This window comes from Eriocheir sinensis, chromosome 20, assembly GCF_024679095.1.
Source record: "Eriocheir sinensis breed Jianghai 21 chromosome 20, ASM2467909v1, whole genome shotgun sequence".
In the NCBI taxonomy this organism is placed as follows: Eukaryota; Metazoa; Arthropoda; class Malacostraca; order Decapoda; family Varunidae; genus Eriocheir; species Eriocheir sinensis.
Genome location: NC_066528.1, coordinates 15,119,515 through 15,126,223, shown reverse-complemented (window position 1 = coordinate 15,126,223; position 6,709 = coordinate 15,119,515). Strand labels below are relative to the sequence as shown.

General features: G+C 45.4%; 1 long non-coding RNA gene across 1 annotated transcript in view; it reads left to right on the top strand.

The window, feature by feature from the left end:
* Window positions 1–750: 750 nt before the first annotated feature.
* The window catches only part of LOC127001230 (uncharacterized), a 122,644-nt gene continuing 116,685 nt past the window's right edge, over window positions 751–6,709 (top strand). The window contains exon 1 of the long non-coding RNA XR_007754929.1: window positions 751–1,964. This is a non-coding gene — a long non-coding RNA (uncharacterized LOC127001230). The remainder of the gene's footprint in view (window positions 1,965–6,709) is intronic.

The window sequence follows — 6,709 nt, the reverse complement described above, 5'->3', positions numbered from 1 at the left end:
GAGCGTAAGTTGAGATGGGGTGAGTCGTAAGTTGAGTTGGGGTGAGTCGTAAGTTGAGTCGTCTTGAGTACGGTCATTTCGAGCCAACGCTGATGTTTTTCCACATTCTCAAACATTTCGGAGCTCACCCACCCACAAGGCTTTCGTCGAGGCTGTGGTGTGTATGTCCATGGGTAGTTTTATGATCCTAATGATGGTTTGACAAGACTTTTGCTCCGTGAATATGAACAACACTCGTTAAAACCCGACTAATCTCCTTTGTGGCCTTTTGGAAATATTGCTTGAGGCGAAACTGTGTCTGTCATGATCCTCAACAGTGCCGAGAAATATTCGCCGAGTGGAGCAGACTTGAGACCCCCACCGCCGGCCTTGTCATCCTTGCTTCCCAATACACGAGCTGACGGCCTAATGCTTATGGCAGGCGTGGAGGCTCCGTGCACTGGTCATCGTCTGTCTGTGCACGCGTATGAGCGGCGTGTATGCGGGGTGCGAAGTGGTGTCGGTGTAGCGGTGGGCAGCCAAGTGCGGAGCGAGACACCCGTAGAGTTCTGGCGTTAGGGTGAAGGCGGGGGTGGCGGGAGGGGGTGGGGCGGTGCGTGGGGGGGCGGGAGCGGGGGTCATGAGGCAGAGAGGTGATAGATGATGCAAAGCTTGGTGAGTTGGGGCATCCTTGGTCGTGACGTGGAGGAGGAGCACGAGGAGACGGTGTTCGTAGGGACCCTGGCGGTGGGTGGGATGTGGGGGGGGGCAGGGGCGCAGCACGTGGCAGGGAGAGGCACGGACGTGCTCCCCCGAGTGAAGCTGCCGCGGGTATGTCCCGGGGAGTGCGCGGCGCGCCAGCCTGCCTGACGCACGATGGGTTGAGTGCCCAGGCGGCGAGGGCAGGCCGGGGTCTGTATTTTTGGTTTATTTACATGTTTCGTGCCGGAACATCGTGCGGGGGTGCAGAAGGGGGCGTGGAGGGACAGGCACGGGGGGCGGCACCGAGGGGGGGCAGGGGCGCCCGGCTGCCCTGGCATACTGCCGGCTTTCTCAGTGGTCATCTGAACATTTCGACTCGAAGCGCCGCCGCCGCCGCTGCCCCTCCGCTGCTGGCTACCTTGCACGGAGCGGGCATCAGTTAGCCCTAGTTATCTCCCGCGGCCGGTGCGCTGTGACCCTCGCTGCCGCCCAGCCCTCGTGCCCACAGCGAGGCCCCGCGACTCCCTCAGGGCCCGCCACTCCCCGCTACCCCCACGGCCCCGACACACCGGAGGAGGACGTCCATTGGTCCGCTGCTTGCAACCTCCCCGGGGGAAGGTGTGACAGTGAAAGGTGCGGTGCGATCGGCAGAATCAGTGTGTTTGGGAACAATGAAGGAGGCACATAGACGCTGCTGCCGCCGCTGTCTGGTGCCCACATAGCGTTCCCACGACGACTAACTCGCTGCTCCCCGACCTACGGCAGGCTGAGGCTCCTGCTGCCCCTGTGCCCTTGGAGGACAAACCGGGGCAGGCAGGCAGGCAGGCCAGTGAAGACAGCTCCGTGGCCTGCAGTGAGCCGTGTGACCTGCAGCCTCTGTGAGACGTGTGGAGACAGGAGACCGCCGGCTAGTGGAAGGAGAAGGCCAGCCGCCCTCCACCTCCATCCACCCTCCATCCTCCACCTCCATCCACCCGCCACACACCCACAGTGGCAACAGTTCAGCGAGGCGGCGACTGTGTTTGCTGAGAGAGAGAAAAATCTAAAAGTTAGTAGTGTCGAATATCTTGAATCTGTGAGGCTGGCCAGTAGTGGAGAGAAAAGTCGTGCTGTGCCGATGTGTTGAGTGTGCTGTGTAGTGCCGAGGAGATTGTGTTGCTGCTGTGTTGTTCTTGTTGTTGTATTTGTGTTGTGCCGCTACAGGGAGGGCCCAGGGCTGCCCCAAACCCTGCCCCCCCCCCTCCGACACACGACCATGCCCCACTGACGGCGCCCAACATGAGGTGAGTACGACCACTGTCCTTGTGAGACCACTGCCCACGCGGCCGCCTTCACCATTGCTACGACCCTAGGCTGCGTAAGAGAGGCACACGGCAAGGACCTTCAAAATGTGTCGTAATAAAGAAACTCTTGCCTGACTGAACGACTTAAAATCTCTGTATGGAAACGACTGCTCCCTTTGTGAACGACTTAAATTTGTAAGCGACCAACATCTCTGTCTGTGAACGAGTATTGCATGTCTGTGAATAATTCCCCTCTCCGTCTGTGTGTCTGTCTGTGTACCACCTGCGTGGAAAAAAAATCTTACCTCTCTCTCTCTGAACGACTTGCACATCTGTTCTGATTTCCCATTCTGTCTGTTAATAAGGTCTGTTTGTGTTTGTCTGTGTCTGTGAACAAATAATCCTTACCTCTCTCTGAACCACTTGCTTTTCTGTTCTGACCCCCCTTTCTGTCTGTTAATGTCTGTCTGTCTGTCTGTGCGTCTGTGAACCACCTTTGACTGTGAACAAGAAATACCTATCTCTCTGAACGACTTGCATTTCTGTCTGTGTTCTGTCTGTACTGCATGTCTGTCTGTGCATACCTTCCCTCTCTGTCTGTGTCTGTCTGTGAATAACTAGCGATTCTTTCTCTACACGATCTCAGTCTGTGGTCGACTTTTTTTTCTGTGTTCCAGTTACGTGTGTGTGTGTGTGTGTGTGTGTGTGTGTGTGTGTGTGTGTGTGTGTGTGTGTGTGTGTGTGTGTGTGTGTGTGTGTACCGCTCTCTCTTTGTCATGTTTTTGTCTTCCTTTTATCTTGTTTTAAGGTGTTTGTGTGTATTTAGTGTGTGTGTGTGTGTGTGTGAGTGTGTGTGTGTGTGTGTGTGTGTGCCGACGTGTATGAAATGTATGAAGCGTGCTGATTACGTGTGTATGTATGTATGTATGTATGTAGGTGTGTATGTATGTATGATTGACTCCGTGTGTGTAGTGAATGCGTACGTGATGTGGAGACCTGTGTGTGTGTGTGTGTGTGTGTGTGTGTGTGTGTGTGTGTGTGTGTGTGTGTTAACAGGTAAACCCATGATAACGGTAGAAGTTCACACGAGGACGAGATTCGAGAGCAAAATGTGAAAGTAAAAGTGAAATGGGGTGGACGGGGAGCGCTTACCTGGACAGCGCCGAAACGATTACCGGAGAGAGAATCGATCAAGAGGAGCCGATTCGATTAGCCGTCCGGTGTTAGAAGTTACTGAATTAGCTTGTGACTGGTGACTGGAAGAGTGAGTTTGATGATGATTATAAAAGAAGACAGCGAAGATGAAATAGGCTGGTGGGTCTTGAATGGGTTAAGGAAGATTAGGAAGTGATTGTGTTAGAAGTTATTGAATTAGCTTATGAATATGAAGAAGAGTGATGTTAATGATGATTGGTGTAGAAGCGAAGGTGTGGAAGGGGGACAGGTGACGAATTAGTTAGTCTTGAATAGGTTAAGGAAGATTAGGAAGTGATTAAGTTAGAAGATTATTGAATTAGCTTATGAATGAAGACTGTAAGAGTGAGTTTGATGATGATTAGAATTGAAGCGAAGAATGAAAAGACAGCGAAGATGATAAACAGATTGGTTGGGCTTGAATGAGTTAAGGAAGATTAGAGGGAAGTGATTAAGTTAGAAGATTATTGAATTAGCTTGTGAATAGAGACTGGCAGAGTGAGTTTGATGATGATTAGGAATGAAGCGAAGAATGAAAAGAAGACAGCGAAGAAGATAAACAGATTTGTTGGGCTTGAATGAGTTAAGGAAGATTAGAGGGAAGTGATTAAGTTAGAAGATTATTGAATTAGCTTATGAATGAAGACTGGAAGAGTGAGTTTGATGATGATTAGGAATGAAGCGACGAATGAAAAGACAGCGAAGAAGATAAACAGATTGGTTGGGCTTGAATGAGTTAAGGAAGATTAGAGGGAAGTGATTAAGTTAGAAGATTATTGAATTAGCTTATGAAGAATGATTATTGAATTAGTTAAAAGACTAAAAGGATGATGTTAATAATAATTGGGGTTGAGGCGAACGTGTGAATGGGAGATTGGTAACATGATTAAGATAGAAGAGTATTGAATTAGCTTGTGAATGGAGATTGGAAGAGTGATGTTAATGATGATTGGAAATGAAGCGAAGGTGTGGAAGGGAGACAAGTGACGGATTAGCTGGTCTTGAATGGGGCAAGGTTAATTAGAGGGAAGGGATTAAGTTAGAAGTTATTGAATTAGCTTTTGAATGAAGACTAGAAGAGTGAGCTTAAGTATGATTGGAATGAAAGCGGGAGTGTGAAAAGAAGACAGCGAAGATGATAAACAGATTGGTTGGTGTTGAATGGGTTAAGGAAGATTAGGAAGTGATTGTGTTAGAAGTTATTGAATTAGCTTATGAATATGAAGAAGAGTGATGTTGATGATGATTGGGGTAGAAGCGAAGGTGTGGAAGGGAGACAGGTGACGGATTGGTTAGTCTTGAATGGGCTGTGGTTGATTAGGAAGTGATTAGGTTAGCAGGTTATTGAATTAGCTTGTGAATGAAGACTAGAAGAGTGAGGTTAAGTATGATTGGAATTCAGGCTGAAGTGTGAAAATAAGACTGCCAATGTAATAAACAGATTAGCTAGTCTTGAATGCGATAAGGAAGATTAGAAGGTGATTATGTTAGTAGGTTATTGAATTAATTAGGACTGAATGAGAATGGACTTACTAACGACTTGGATGGGAGCGAAGATGTGAATGGGAGACAGGGAACATGATTAACAGATTAGCTATTCTTGTTTGGGTTAAGAACGATTATAAGGTATTTGTGTTAGTAGGTCACTGAATTAATTGAGAGGTTGAATAAGAATGAGGTATGTATGACTGATGCGAAGGTGTGAATAGACTTAGAACATAATAGACTAATTAGTGTTGAATGGATTAGAGAAGATTAGGTGATTTAACTAGTAGGTTATTCAGTTAGTTAAAAGACTAGAAGAATGAGGTTAGTAATGATTGGGATGGCAGGAACCGTGTGATTAGGAGACTTAGACCATGATGAAAGAACTAATTGGTTTTGAATGGATTAGAGAAGATTAGAAGGTAATTAAAGTAGGAGGTTATTCAGTTAGTTAGAAGACTAAAAGAATGAGGTTGATAGTGATTGAAATAGCAGGAAACGTGTGATTAGGAGACTTTAGACATTATGAAAGAACTAATTGGTTTTGAGTGGATTAGAGGATATTAGAAAGTGATTATACTATTAGGTTATTCAGTTTGTTAATAGACTAGAAGAATGAGGTTAGGAGTGATTGGGACGGCAGGAAACGTGTGATTAGGAGACTTAACACATGATAAAAGAACTAATTGGTTTTGAATGGATTAGAGAAGATTAGGAAATGATTGTATTAGATTACTGACTTAGTTAAAAGACTAGAATAATGAGTTTTTTATGATTGAGACGGTAGGAAACGTTTGGCTTGGAAAAAAAAAAATTGGTATTGAATGGATTAGAAAAGATTAGAAGGAAGTGGTTGTGCTTAGTTATTGAATTTTTTTTTTTTTTTTTTTTTACAACAAAGGAGGCAGCTCAAGGGCACAAAAAAAGGAAACAATAATAAAAAAAAGCCCGCTACTCGCTGCTCCTAAAAAAGAATCAAAAGAGGTGGCCGAAAGAGAGGTCAATTTCGGGAGGAGAGGTGTCCTGATACCCTTCTCTGGAAAGAGTTCAAGTCGTAGGCAGGAGGAAATACAGATGACTGGAGAGGAGATAAGGAGTAACGGATTAGCTAATTAAGATTGGTAAGGATTGTGATGATTGTACCAGTGAAGGAAGGAAAAGATTGTAAAAAAGAGAACTGGAGAAAGATCGGAAAACGCGAGATGATTGTATTAAAAAATTATTGGAAGGAAGAAGTGACTACCAATGTACTACTAAATAAAAGATTGGTGAAAGGAGATTGTAACGATTATGCCAGTGAAGAAATGAAACTACAAACGAACAAAAGATTGGAGCAAAGAACGATTATGTCAGACCTAATCACGCCTCATTAAGTTGTCGAAGTAATGGATTAGATAATGGATTAGATTACAGCTCAATGGGATTATAAGCGCCAGAACGAATTGGATTAGCACAGAATGAGATTATAATGGGCGTGAGGGATTGGATTAGCATTGAACCTTAAGATTATCACACCGTAAAGGATTGGATCACACTTAGTAAGGATCACGCGACAAAGGGGTTGATTAGGGGCGATTAGGGTATTCAAAGAGGATTAGATTACACAGCATAAGGGATTATGATTATGTGACTAGTGACTGTAGGATTGGGCTCTGCAGACGAAGCTAATCAGTTTCTTCATTTTTTCTTCTTCTTTTATCATCTACTACTACTACTACTACTACTACTACTACTTCTACTACTACTACTACTACTACTACTACTACTACTACTACTACTACTTCTACTACTTCTACTACTACTACTACTACTACTTCTACTACTACTACTTCTACTACCACTACTTCTACTACTACTACCACTACTACTACTACTACTATTACTACGATCACTGCAGTCTTATGTAATGTCTGTTTTGGAAGAAGAAAAGAAGAAGAAAAAAAAGAAGAAAGGAGAGAGAAATCACTAAGGTAGATTTGTGTAGAAGAAAAGAATGGTGTAGAAGGCGGGGTGTGTGGAAGATGATAGTGGTGGTGGTAGTGGTGGAGGAGGGGGAGGGGGGGGAT